This window comes from Eleginops maclovinus, chromosome 14 (assembly GCF_036324505.1).
Source record: "Eleginops maclovinus isolate JMC-PN-2008 ecotype Puerto Natales chromosome 14, JC_Emac_rtc_rv5, whole genome shotgun sequence".
Lineage (NCBI taxonomy): Eukaryota > Metazoa > Chordata > Actinopteri > Perciformes > Eleginopidae > Eleginops > Eleginops maclovinus.
The window spans coordinates 5,425,738-5,440,933 of record NC_086362.1 but is presented as its reverse complement, the minus strand read 5'-3'; positions in this window follow the sequence as shown (position 1 = coordinate 5,440,933).

Below are 15,196 nucleotides of genomic sequence, written 5' to 3'. Positions count from 1 at the left end.
CACTTAAACATAAACACAGCTTATGAATTTTGAAGCTTGTACGTGTCTTTAAGAAAGGCTGATGCTAACAGAAGGCTTAAAGAGACTGCTAAACATCATGATGCTAAACACTAGATCCTAGTTTAGCTTACTCTTTACTAATACTTATATTTCCCTGAACAAACATGTTCTCCACAAAGGTTATTTTCTGCAATAATCAAAAATCCAATACATCCCGTTTGTTTCTTCTCCCTGGGGAACCAGTGAGATGCTTACTTGGTTGGCCTATATGTTATCCCCGCAGCCTGTTTTAACTTCCTTCGTTGAAAATACACCATCATCCACTCGCCCCCATCCCCTTTTCTCTCTGTGCATGATCTCTAATACATCCTTGGAGAACTGAAATGTATCTCTTTCCCCCTGATGACAGCAGCTCAGTGATGTGAGACTGTGTCCATATAGCTGAGCTAAGCCCTGTTCCCATTTTCTTTGACTCCCTTTTCACCTTTACCTTCTCGAATAATAGGTCTCTGGCCTTTATTGCCGGTCACGGACATTGTGTGGCCATAAGACAAGACGGTAACCAAAATGAATGGGCCCCCCGGCCTGGATTTTCTCCTGGCTGACCGCTTAACGGTCAACAGAGCATGGACACACAGCAAAAGACTGTTAATGGGAATTGGATGAGGTAAAGCACACACACAACCATTCAATTATGGACAGTAAGATGGCATTGACAGATCATTGTGGATAGATAGTAGGAAGATATTCCCCTACACGACCACTTAATGATATATTGCAGCGTGAAATGCTTAGGTCGTTATAAATGTGTGTTTGTGTCAGTTGAATTCCCAGAATGAAACTCCACATTTGCCTGATCATTATAAATGTAATTTCTTAAGCTCGATGGCATTTTGGCTTCCTTAACCTCAGGTGCTTTTCCTTTGTCTTATCAGCTGCTAGCAAAAAAAGCTTTCTAGGGGGCAACTGTATCAGATCCTTCATGCTTGTCATCATCAAGCCTCTCATCAAGCTTTGCACTCTGCCTTTTCCCTTCCCTCCCGACAGCATTTTGTTTTCCGACGAGAAACACAAAGAGGAACATATTGAGGAGAGGGGGGTGAAACAGAGGCGTCTGAGACGTCGGTGAACACACATCTCCTGGCTAATAATCCGGCAGAGGAGACAACAGTCATTCATCTGCGCGCCGGTACTGGCAGGTTGACTTTTCTGACTGAAGAGGGGGAATAATTGCAAGGCTCTTGTAGCTGATGAATGCAGCCGAGACTGTAGTGCATAGAGCGTCCCGACTCCCCCTTTTTTTCCCCAAGAGATGAAAAGAGGAAATACACACAAAGAAACATTTATGTAGCAACACAAGGAGTATGTATCAAATAAGCTGTGTTCCACTTAGCATAGCTCCAAAGCCGAACAATTTTGCCCTCTTGAGAAAAGGAAGCTATGAGCAAACAAATATGCAAGGTTTTTTAATTTAGCTACAAATTTAAACATCGTTTTCAACAATATTCACCCATTCACTGGAGAAATGAGGGCGCTTAAGCTTAAGGAATGGTGGAACTAATCAAAAACTTTGTACAGTACAAAGAGTCGCACTCTGGCATCAATATTCACTGTCTGTATGATTCTTCAGTTTTGATCATGCGGCTCCAACAGAAGTTAGAGTATAAAAGCAAAGTTTCTCTCCTTTCTTTTCCCCTACGATACTATCTCCCATCTCTCCTGTCCTTAACGCCTCCTCCTCCTCTCTCCCCTTTTTTCTCTCTCATCGTTCTCATTCACTCTCTCAATCTTGCTTCATTTGCAACACTATCCCCAGGTCAGCAGGGTGGGTGTGGTACAGAATGTGAAGTAATCTCACTTGCTTGATTCTATCAATCCTCTTTTTCACCCGGGTTTTGAACACCTCAATCAAACCTCCCCTCAAGGTCGCCTTTGTAGCATGCTCTGCAGATTAAGTCCCCGTCCGTGTGCAGTGTGTGCTTTGAACTGGAGACATCACCCAGAGAAAGATAAAGAAGAGAAGGAGAGGAGAGAAAGGGAAAGGGAGAGGCAGGCGACTGCTGTGAGGGGAGAGTTTTTGGCTTTATCCTTTTGTGGGGGGGATATTCAGCTTTTAGATAAACACTCAAGCCATCAAGGTCAAAAAACATTAATTTAATTTTTAATCCCTTTCAATGACAAAAATGTGTGTACATTTTCGAATCTGGCCAATGATGGCAGATCCATTAAAACTTGTGCAACATGGTTTCCATCACTGCCCCAGCAGCAGCGGTAACCCCGAGTCCATGTGCACTATTGTCAAGACACTTGAGCTTTTCAAACTATTCCATTAAAGCCCGGCCTGTCAGCGGTGTATATGGTATATGATGACGATGATAACAGTGGGGAAGGGACGGCGTTATGAATGGTCTACTGGACGCAATGTTCAATTTACAGCAGTCTGAGATTTCCATCTATCATCCGTACAATGACGGAGAGCTGGAAATTGAGAGTGAGAGAGAGAAAAAGGGGGGTGTAGGAAGGGAGAGGAGTGAGGCGTCTTCCCCTCCTGCTCTCCCTCATGAACTGAATACCAACTGGAGCGCCGCGTGGAGAGCCTGTGTGCATTGCTCACGCTGTTATCAGAGTGTTTCCGCATCTTTCTTTCATCGCGGAAAACCTATTCTTTCTTTCTGCTTCTCATCAATGGGGAGGTACATTATCTCCCGCTTTCGACCATATGCCCTTCTTCTTCGTTCACCAGTATTTTGTTCGAACGCACCTCACAAACATACATCATCGGGCATCACCGTTACGCTTGAGGCCCAACTGCATTCATCCTAATATCTGCGTGCTCTCCAATTTGCAAGAATGAAATCATCTCACCAAGACAAACCAATCGTTTATCAAACTGCTTGGCCCTGCGAGAGTCACCACACCCCCTTTTGACTTCCACCTCCACCTCCCTCTCAGCCTTCTCACCAAAAAGTGTCACTTCCTGTAGCCGGCATGGCTAACTGCCAATGTCTATCTTCATAAAAGATGGAAGTTATGCTCACATACCAAGACATTAATACATTCCACGTTTTTCAGGTCCCCTGGTGCCAGTCCATCCTTTGAATTTTATTCCATCTGCACGCTTAAATAAATCTTAATTTAGTGGTGCTAGGTTGTATTTGCGCACCCCCCCCCCTCCCTCTCTTACATACATCAGCCATATATTAAGTGGAAAATGCTGCCAAGACCCCGCACCCTGGCCTGTCTAATTACATGCACTGAAGATCTGTTGCCTGGAAAAAGGTTGCCCTAAGCCACAATCCCCATAAGGCTCCCCCCCCCCCCCCCCCCCATATCCTCCTCTATCCATGTTCCTGCGATTTTCCATTCTTCTCCGTGAGGCCTAATTCGCTCCATCTGTAGCCTCTGGCATTACCCATGTATCTATGATTCAATTAATTAGTATGGTGCTCGTCCAGAGATTTAACGCAAAAATGATACGTTAGCCCTGCCACTATGAATATCTAAAATTGGTGGATTCCCGACAGGCCGCGCCGATTTACCCTCTTGGTTCTCGTAAAAGGGTCACGTTATTAGAGAGCAGCAAGGTGTGTGAAGGGGAAGAAGGTGAAGCGGAATACATGTTGGACTTGTGGGAGAAGAGGGAATGTAAGAATCAATGAAAGCAATCACCATGTACAATTGAATTTGTTGTGAACGGCACAAAGGACGAAAAACAGATCCATGATTGAACAGAGGTCAGGTTATCATATACTCGTCGTGAGTAATGAAAATAAAAATCATACCTTCAGTGGACAATAAACCAGGATGTGAAGCCGGACAGCATAGATTCCAGGATAAGTCCTATTTGAAAATACGCTCTCTCTGTATGGAGACATCAATGTGCACCTATCATTTAGGAGGATGCATGCCTTTGATTTCTGACAAGACTCTCACTTCAATAGTAATCTGTGGGTATGTGATGAAGAGGGGGAGTGACAGGTTTTAAATAAAGGACAGCCAACTAAGCATGAATTATCACACCACATATATTTTTAAAAGGTAATGCTCAATTTTGTCTTTAAAGAGTATTCTCCTTAAAACAGAACACTAAAGCAATCAGAAGGTTAGTTATAGTGAACCATTTATGTATTATAAGAACGAGCTAGGTATTTGAAGGTTGATTATGTAATGTGTATAGTATTGACCTACTCACTTCGACTCTAAAGCGTGTACACAAGAGATCCACTAATATATACGCAGATGTAGAAACGGTATATAGAAACGGATGGAATATCTACCCCATATAAGACTCTGTAAAGAACTGTTTTAAGGATCATCAGTAACAATAAGGGACTGCAATACGTCATTGCAGCGTCTAGTTTGAAGAAACTAAATAGGATAAAAAGAAGACTTTAGACCCAACTGCTGTGAAGGCCTTGTCTCACCCCCTATGTCTCCCCCTTTCGACCCTCTGACTTCAACGAGAGCACTGGTTGCACAAAAACATCTTTAAAAACGAAGGAAAACAACAAGACTTCAGCCGGCAGCAATAATAAAAATTGTTTTTCATGTGTAAATTAATTATTTGTTATATAGGACAACACATCATGGTTACTGATTGGGCACGGGCACTTTAATTTGTACCTATAAGTTGAACTATACCACATGTTTTTGGCTTTCTATAGTCACTGCATGCCAGATTGCAGCACTTCGCCGAATCATCTGATGTGTGTGTGGCGAGTGTTTCCACTGTAATATCATAGATGAATCTCAAAGTGAACACCTTCTTGAAGTTTCATCACTGCCAGATGCATCAGACCACAATATTTTATATGAATATTTTTACCAGCACATGATTAGCATTAGCCGTGATCATTGATCAGATTGTCCCTTTTAAAGTCGTATGCCATGTTCCCTTGACATTCAAGTATCAGATAACTGCCTGACCTGTCATGTCTCATTTTTGCGTACCTCCCACCTCTGACACATCGCTCACACCATCCATCATTTAGTCAGAAGAAATGACCAGGGCTAATCAATCGCTCATTCATAGTCATCTCAATGCGAGCTCAAGGTTAATTTTGCACGTGTATGACAGTTTAAGGAAATGATGGAGCACTTTGACCGGGACGCACACAATACATGCAAAGCTGTATTTTGGATACTTTTGCATGTGAAAGTGAGCCGGTGACTACAGATGCAACACCAGCTGCTTAATCCAAGCGTGACAAAAGACATTCCTATAATGAATGCCATCATCTGTGCATCCAAACGAATTGGACAAAATGAAACTGGTAAATTGTACCATGAACTGCAATTTGTTGCCCCTCTTTGCTTACTCCCCCTCCTCTCTGAAGCACAGTCATAAGCAGCCCATCTCGGGGCTGGATGATGGCTTCTGCCAACAGAAGGTAGGGATCGCTTTTCCTGCGATTAGTTCAATTTACGCGGCTTTTCTTTGCGTGGTAAACCGTTGGCGGTGATTGTGGGCGGAAAGACGCCCGGTTGGTGGAAGTTAATTTTCCACTTGAGGAAACAGTCTGCAAAAAATAATAATCTACAGTTTGTTATGTGAAAATGATGATCTCCCTCAACCCTGCAGGGAGCTGGGTAATGGCACAGCGCTGGGGAGGACTTCACGCCATAACTGCACTTTTCCACAACTGGCTTGTTAGCTGGAGAGCCAAAGCCTGTCAACATGTAGGCAGGAAGAGACTGCAGCATCTGCCACGGGCTGGCAGGGGGACGTTTTTAAGGGTGGCACTGCATGCCGAGCAACATATTTTATCAGTGGGAAAAAGACATGATTTGTTTGTGTCTTCATTTGAGCCTGGACAACAATGTCTTGGACATCTTGTATCTGATGTTATACTTGTACTGTACAGTGTGTACATTCCCGTGTCCATCTGTTGAAAGTAAATGAGTGCATTTACATTAATTTGGAAATACTTTTACATTATTCATGTCATTTTTGTGCTGTTTCATCCTTCTAAAACCTTTAGGAACTGTCACTGTACTACACTTTGACAGCTAGTTACCTTAACACATCTGAATGCAGCAAAAACGTCTTAGCTAGCCATATTAGCCAAAGTGAAATGTAATTGGTTTATCTGTAATTTGGTTTGTTACGGGTTCTTCCTTGGCTTATGCTACCCCATTATGCGACAACATTTCACGTTCAAGTTGTATGTCAATCAGGTTAGTAGTTATTCCGTAATCCTGCTGATAACTTGGCAGATGTTATTAGCTTAGCCAACAATAACAGTATATATATTAGGGTTAGGGTTGGACTCAAATGGGCCCATTTCCCTGCATTTATTTTAAATAATTTGACTTTTTTAATATACTACTCTTCTTCGACGGTATGCATCTTTATGTAAGCAGAATTTTCTTAAAAAATGTTTTATTTCTGTTTATCCAGAGGTAAATCCAGTGTGTGTAGACATGTTTGAGGAGTTACTTTCTCTAAAACTACAACTTTTCAAATTGATCCCACCATCCAATGTGCAATCTTTTTTATTTGACTACAATAAAAGCAAAATATATATATTTAAGGTGTCCAAAATAGACAGAATCATGGTTCACTATAAATAACTGTGAGCCATGAAACTTATTACACTCTTCAGTCTTTGGCTGGGACTTGGTGTCGTACAAGTAAGAAATAAAAGGTCATTCTCAACTGAAGAGTTATGCAAGTGGCCTTTAGAGGAGCTTCATTTGGTATGGGGTGTGTGTTCCTGTAGGGGAGGTCTAGTAAAAGCAACACACAGGGTGCCCAGAGTAACCAGGGTTTCTTGTATTCAGTTCAAGTGTGGCGAGGGGCAACAATCGACTAATCCTCTTTCTTCCCCTGAAGTTTGTCTGTTGATTTAAATCCGCTGGGCTGAACTTTAAGAGATAAGATGTGGAGATACCACGGTGTGAGATTCAAAGTCAAGGAAACAAGTTACAGGATTCTTTATATTGTTGTATATTTCAACTTTTATCCTTTGGTATAAAGGGTGTTTACCATTGAATCGATGTGGAGTTACGATCTAGTCATATTAAAACGTAACTGTCAATGCATCTCCCTTGATGCCTGTCTCCTGCTTTATATTCTCTCATGACTTCTGAATATAGTCAATAAAGCCACCAGCGTGCAGCACAGTGTGTTACAGAAACACAGACACCCAACCTTGAGCCATAAGACATGAAAAGGAAGAATTAATTACCACAGCATAAATAGTTTGATATGAGATATTTGTTTTGATCTTGACTGAGTTTATTCTTCCCCGGAAAAATACACCTTATTAGCCGGGGCATCTAGTAATTCATAAGGCCGCGTATTATCCGGCATATCATTTCTCCTCATTTGGTATTGAGTCCATGAGTGCCTCCCTTCTGCTAGAAATTAATTACTTGAGCTGACTTAATGTGGAGCTATTGAATAAGACAAAGAGCAGAGGTTTTCCCCCTCACTCCATTTTTGACACTTGATACGAGTCTATAAGCGAATTACAAGAAAAACAGCGAGGAAAAAAGAAACAGAAAACATTGTAATTAATGTGATTATTCAATTGAGGATTTAATTACATCATATCGGCGTAATTTGGGTTTTTCACAGTATTGATGACCCACTTAAGAATCCCATTGATTTCGCTCTGTATTTGGCTTTTACCAGCTTGGCCTGTTTAGCTATTTAAAAGGCAGGTTAAAGGGTCGTGGCTTTTAAACCTGCAGGCTATAAGGTTTTACTCCCATAAACACCAACATGCACTCTTGTACTCGCGCGCACATAAACTCCGATTGCGCTGCCTGTTTTTTTTTTACAGGAGCCAGGGCCAACTTTATCATTTCCCTGTTCAATAATCCATCAACATTTACATTCCATTAATCATCCCGCTGTCTGAGTTGGAGTGCCGCTCCAGGAAGGGCCCCCTGGGCAGTGCACTGGCCCTCCCTCATTAGCCATAATACACACACACACACACATACGCGAATACGCACAGGCAGGCACGTGACTTACAGCTCAGGACAATATTGACTTCAACAACTCGATCGATGTGCAAAAATGCACCGAATGACGTGCAAATGTGTTTTTGACAGCAACTGTGCCAACTTGGACATGTGCACCATTCAAGGTTCAAACACGAAGTCACTGTTTCATATAAGGGATTTCAAAAAAGGGTCTGAAAAACACAGAAGAAGAGAGAGCTGTTGCTTACCGGCTTGGATTGAAGACTGTTTGCATGGAGCAAGCAGCTCAGCAACACACACCAAAGGGTCTCAGGTCACCACACACACAGACACAAAAACACACACACTCACACACACACACACACACACACACACACACACACACACACACACACACACACACACACACACACACACACACACAGAACATGCATCCACCTAGGTTGAAGAGCTGTAATATCGGGATGTCACCAAGCTGTGGAGGTGTAGCAGTAGGGGGTGCTAGTGAGCTGGTGAGGTATTATACAACCCCTACTGGGCTCTGTGAGCTTTTACTGTAACGCACACACACACAAAATATACTGCATGCAGCAAACACTCTCCCTTACGGACTTAAAATTCCCTCCCTCTCTCACACACATCACTGTTGCTAATCTCTTCTGTACAGTATTAGTCCTAACATTTCTGAGAGATTAATTCCCTGCTGCCGATTATGCCAAACATAACTTGATGTTCTGAAAGTGCAGTACGTGACAGAAATGCATGTTCAGTAAAACAGATGACTGATCATGAATGCATGACAGTTGTCTCAACACACTCCCCCGTGAGGACTCACATTTCATGGAAAATGTTCAGTGGCATAAGAAATAAATCATCTTGCGGATATCTGTTGTTTTCAGCAGCGAGATTGTGTTTCTTTGTGAATCTACTTTTTGACATGTTTGTATTGAAATCGGAAGGAAAAAAACATCCTTGAACTTATTCTGTACAGATAACTTACAATCAAAGCAAAATAGTCAGTGCTTTTAATTTTTCCCTGAGTTTTCTTTCAAGCAAGATATCTTGTTCTGACTCCTGTCAGTGACTGCAAAAAGTAAGTTTCCCCCTGGTGGTGTTTCTGAGTTATTGCAGCTTTAATTACCACAACCTTCAGTGTTCAGTGTTCATGCACAGAAAGTTGGTTGTCTGAGCTTTGGGAGTGGAACTAACAGTGAGTAGAGATGCACTAGTTGTTTTATGGCACTGTGATCTTTAAGGTGATTTTGAGGCATTTATTTTAAGTTACGAAAACCGTGCTAACTATGCTAATGCTAATCGCGACGCTAACAGTTAGCAAGAGGCTAGTTAAGTTGCTATGGCTAATTTAGTTCATTGTTGAGCTTCATTTGTGGTGAATGAGTGTATTTCATGTATCTGTACTGTAATATGTGTGTTCATCTGTGTTGCAGTTTTACCCAAAAACATAACTGAGAAGATTCAGTAAATCAACCTCAACCAAAGCTACTGGGTCTCTTTTTATTGGTTCGCTGTCAGCCAGGACAGAATATATCTTCTAATCTTCTAATTTTTTTATCCCACCAGCAAACCCATTTTTGATCATATTTATGGAAGCGAGAAACAACTTTAAACTACTGGTTATTCTAAGGAAATTACCTTGCGAAATGGACACATCAGGCCGTACTAGCGGTGTACAAAGGAATGGTTCTATCATCGCCTCGGAATGAGCCAAACCCATTTTTCCCCCCATCAGTCATGTACAAGCAGCTTAGTATGTGTAGGTATTCAATGTATGACAAACATATTAAGACAGCACTTTCTAATGCCAAGCCAAAGTGGGCAGAACTTTTCGTAATGCATGCTCAAATCTAAAAGTTTTACCAATAAAATCCAGAATGAAATAATCAAGAGGTAGACTCAAGCCGCAGAGATATAGTAAAAGCGTTAATATCTCAAATGTCTGTTCAGATGATTTTAACCAATCCAGTGTGGCTATCTCACATTTGTTGGTAAATAGCCTAAGTGTGCATATATACATTGGGAAGAAGAAGATCAGATGGAATACAATCATGGGTAATATGAAGAACATGCATCGTAAACAAAAAAGTTGGGCGGCACATTTCCAAACATTGGTGACTTAAGAAATAGGGACAAAAGTTAAAATGTTCTTTGTGTTTAATACTTATAGGACCTAGTTAAATAAGCATTCAATGACTATTGGTAGTCAGTGGTTCCATGACTCATTAAGGTTTGCAGCCACCATTCTGCCTACTAAATAAGTGCCATACTTACTGTCATTTTTTGTAGTGACAACATAGCGAAGTTCCAAAATTTGCCATTGTATTAAAAGTGTATTGGGTATTTGAGTGCGAGTTAACTGAGACTCGTTGCTTCAATGTCCTCCTCCCCAGACCTATTCTTATCCTATTTGCAAAGCCACAATAGTGAAGTTCCCTAATTTTTTGACTAGTGTCTGTCTCCTGAGTTACTGAGCATAAACCCAAATTATTAATTTGTGTCCCAAATGTTTGATAATTATTATGTGGCAGTGATTGAACTTCATTCCTTCTTTATTGGAGATCTTTCCATTTCGAGAAAAGTGTAAAAAGGATTATTAATGAGGGATTACCCCTCACTTCTGAAACCTAATATTTATGAAAGTAGATGATATGCTAAGGAAAATATGTGGCAATAACGTTACACAAATACTTGGCAATGCGATACAAGCTGATAGCGCATGCACTATTTACTCACCCTGTTGCTTCCAGCTAGGGTATTTTTATGTACACCCTGCCTCTCGCACCTTAAAGCCATATAAATAACAACACTGTTTATGTATAAAAAATCATGGGGTTAATACCTGCTTGTTATCCCGTACAATCACGTTTTGCTTGTTACTCTAACGTTGCTGATTTAGCGTGATAAGGCATCTTTTGATCAGAACGTTTATGTATTGTTGTATTACACAAACCGTTTTTATGCACAAATGCAATAGCATTGCTATGATGAAACTCAAGCCAAACCTCACAATTCTCTGGCACAATGAAAATAAACTAAGTTCAAAGTGGAATAAAAATTGATTAATCATTTGGTTGAAATACTCTAAATTGACTTAAATGTCTTTCTTTTGCTGTATTTATTAGTGAGTCAGCATGTGAGGGTTGAGCATACCAGCAGCTAGTAGTAGCAGCAATGAAAAAGCCTTGCCAGGTAACAGTGCAGTGGAAGAGCAGAGAGATGCAGCAGCTCCTGAAGTGGCTGAGGATGTGAGAGTGAGACAGGCAGCAGAATGTGAGGTAGCCCAGCCGAGCTCTGTACTTGACAGTGACCTTGGCTTCTTCATAGATGCAACCAAATCTATTGAGGAAATAGCACAGGCTGTGTGTCAGATGTCTGATGGCCAAAAGTACAATTTGGTGAAAAACCACGTCAGACCTTCGAAACATTTCATTTTCCCAACTACATTTATTGGTGGGTGCAACAGGGCATTCAGGTATGATTGGTTTGAGGAGCATGGATGGTGGCTGGTTTACAGCATGAAACTCGATGGCGCTTTCTGCATATGCTGTGCTCTCTTTCTCAATGCCACAGAGAGGAAACAGTCAACTTCACTGATAAATGCGCCCTTCAGTAAATGGCATAAGAAAACGAAGATAATTGGAAGCCACCAATCGAAAGCAAACCATTTAGTGGCATTTGAAAGAGCAAAACTGTTTCGACAGTCACATGAAAACCCCAATACCCGGATATCAGTCCGTATGGACAGTGCAAAGGAGACCAACATCAAAGAGAACAGGCACATTCTCAAGTGCGTTGCAGAGGCTGTTCTCTACTGTGGCCGTCAATGCATTGCACTGAGAGGATCAGCTGAGCAGCAGCATTGTAGTGGCAATCCTGGGAATTTCTTGGCCCTATTGAAACTGCTTTCAAATCACGATGAAAAGCTGAAGCAGCATTTGGAGAAACCAAAGCTAAAAAATGCCACATATCTATCACCTCAAAGCCAAAATGAAATGATTGATGTAATAGGGAAGCACATGATTCAGGCCAAGATCGTGGAAGATCAGATGTACACAGTCCTAGCTGATGAGGTCACATCCCATAATGAAGAGCTGATGCCAATGTGTGTTCGCTTCGTGGACAAAGACTTAAATATCAGAGAGGAGTTGCTTGAGATTTGTACTTTGCCACGGATCACAGGTCGCCACATTGCAAGCGCGATCAAAGATGTGCTGAGTCATCTAAGCATAGAGATTGCTGACTGTCGAGGCCAGGGGTACGATGGCGCCAGCAATATGAGCAGCGAAAATGTTGGCGTTCAAGCTTTGATAAAAAAGGATGCGCCTAAGGCAGTTTATATGCACTGCAATGGGCATTGCTTGAACCTTGTCATTGCACGCTCTTGTGCTCTTCCAGTTGTGCGCAACATGATTGATAAGATGAAGTACATCGTCATGTTCTTCACCTGCAGCCCGAAGAGGGAACACCTTCTCAAGGAGGTTGTAGATAAGGAGGCACATTCTACCGGAAAGCGGAAGCCCCTGATTGACCTCAGCCGCACAAGATGGGCAGCACGGCATGATGCCTACAGTCACTTCTACAGTGCCTTTGTCGCATCAAGGCTCATGGGCCTAATTCCATCTGTCCAGTGCAACTCAGATGTAACGGTGGACATCTCTGAAGCAGTCGCTCTGTACCAAGATGACTTGCCATCACCAGAGGTCATTGACCAGGAGCTGAAACGGTGGAAGTTGAAGTGGCAGGTCAAAGCATTACACCAAAGACCAAGCTCATGTGCCTCAGCTATCAAAGAGTGTGATGAGATGATGTATCCGAACATCTTCAAACTCCTGAAAATTGCATGCACCTTGCCAGTGACCTCCTGCGAATGTGAGAGGTCTGCCAGTGTTCTCCGGAGACTCAACACATTCATGCGGAGCAGCATGGGAGAGGACCGCATGTCATCCTTGGCTCTCATCCATACCCACTACGACATGGCTCTGGATCTGGATGAAGCTGTCGATCTATACTCAAAAATGCACCCAAGACGATTGGAGCTGATGAGCGTTCTGATGCAATAGAAGCCATAGAAGAAGAAGAGGGAGACATGGGGGGTGGGTCATTTCACGTGAAATCAGACACTTTGGGGCCCAACCGACACAGATTTTAATCAAACTTTGTGTGCCTTCTTAGTGGTAAGGTAGAACCCCAGAACTGCATTTGCATGAATCTGGCACTAATATAAGGGAGAAATGGACTAAGAATGTTTTAAGTAAGAGGGTAGGGCACTACACATTCAACCTTGATTATGTCAATTTAAATTACAAAGAGATGGTTTTGATGCTGTTTGAAAGCTCTTTTCTGGAACACTTCAATTTATATCGTTATTAATTCATGTTTAAGTTTTAATGACCATACCGATAGTGTACTTCATGAAGTAATTCTTATCTATTTATGTCAACAGTGGAGAGATAGACAATAAAGGACAGCAACAACAGACAGACAGAACAACAACAGAGACAGACAATGGAGGGCAGCAACAGACAGGCAATGGAAGAAAGCAACAGACAACTGAGGTGAGCAACAGAGACAGACAATCACAGATGTAGGAAGTTTGAGTAACACTTACATTTATATCAAATTCTTCATTCTTGTTAAAGTTTTAATGACTATAGAGATAGCTCAATTGAAGCAATTCATGTCCATTTATGTTAACAGTGGGGAGCAACAGACAAAAAATGAAGGACAGCAACAACAGACTCACAACAAACTTGACGATGAATAAAATATGTCTAAATTAAAAGATTTGAAGTGTGCTGGTGTATTTAGGGGGCATTGGAGTAGGGAGCCAAATGAAGTCCACTTTCGGGGGGAAAAGATCCCCCCCCACCACAATGCTGGCTACGGGCCTGACATTAGAGACACAATGTTTAACTGTATGTCGGTGTAATGCCGGCTGCACACTACATGCGGAAAATGACTCCGGTGGCCGGAATACGCCATCTAGTGGACACCGTACTACCTAAAAAAATAATCCGTACAAGTCGAGGCTCCGGTAAAAAAAAAAAAAACATGGCGGACCAAACCAAAACCAAACGCGAGTTCGCCATCACGAAAGGATGCAGAAAGGAAGAGGCAACAATGCCGGGATGGTTTTTGCTTATTTTTGGAGGGAAAACAAACATATTTTGCCCGCTGGATGCTCATTCATAATTTATTTGTGTGTATATATTTTTTTAAAACACACGTATGTTGGCATGTAAAGATGTTATGTGATAAAATAAGATTTTATGTGTAGCACAAATAATAAATGACTATTTCATTTGTATTTTTGGAGGAAAAATGACGTGGTAAGCAACAAATTGAGAACATCAACCTTTATTTACATTAAATACAGTAGCATTTAATTTACACTTCAAATTATGAATGAAAAATATTCACAATTACACTTGTAATGTTGTTTTTATTATTATAACAGCAAAGTAATTTACGTTTGTTTATTGGCACCATAGCAACAACAACTTCCGGTCCTACCAGCCGTACGGTCGAGCTTTGCGGTTGACCGGAGGAGTTCAATATTTTTAACGTATGCGGAGGGCCTCGGATGCGGTGTTTCTTCCGCACCGCTCTCGACCGGAGCTGATCGCATACGGAGTGCGGATCTCCATTGACATTGAATGACTTCCGGTCAAATCGGATACGTATTACCGCATGTAGTGTGCAGCCGGCATAAGACCACATAATGGGAAATGGCTATCAAAAGTAAAATAAAATGTGCGATGGTATTATAGAAGCAAAAAATCATGTTTTTCCCCCTCCATTCAGCTCATGTACTTTGTAAGGCAGGCTTAGTACTGTAGATTCAGATTAAATGTATCAACATAATACATATTAAAAGGACCAGCACTTTCTTTAAGTGTCCACAAGCCATTTATAAGTGGGCAAGAACTTTTCGTTAATGCATGCCCGCAAGTCATAGGCTAAAGTTTCTACCAATAATCAGGGAATGAAAGTTTCAGCAGGGTCACACTGGCTACAATGCCCGCAGAGAAATTCAGTAAAGCAGCCGTCTACATATCAAATGTCCTGTCTACCAGATGACTAATGACAGACCTCCCAGTTGGCATATCTACACTTTGCACATTAAGGTAAAATATGCTAATGTGTGCATGAGAATATCACATTGTGGAGATTAAAGTCATTATGGATTAATAGTCACTGGGCCTTGGAAAACTCTGCATATGTAGTTACAAAAAATTGTTGA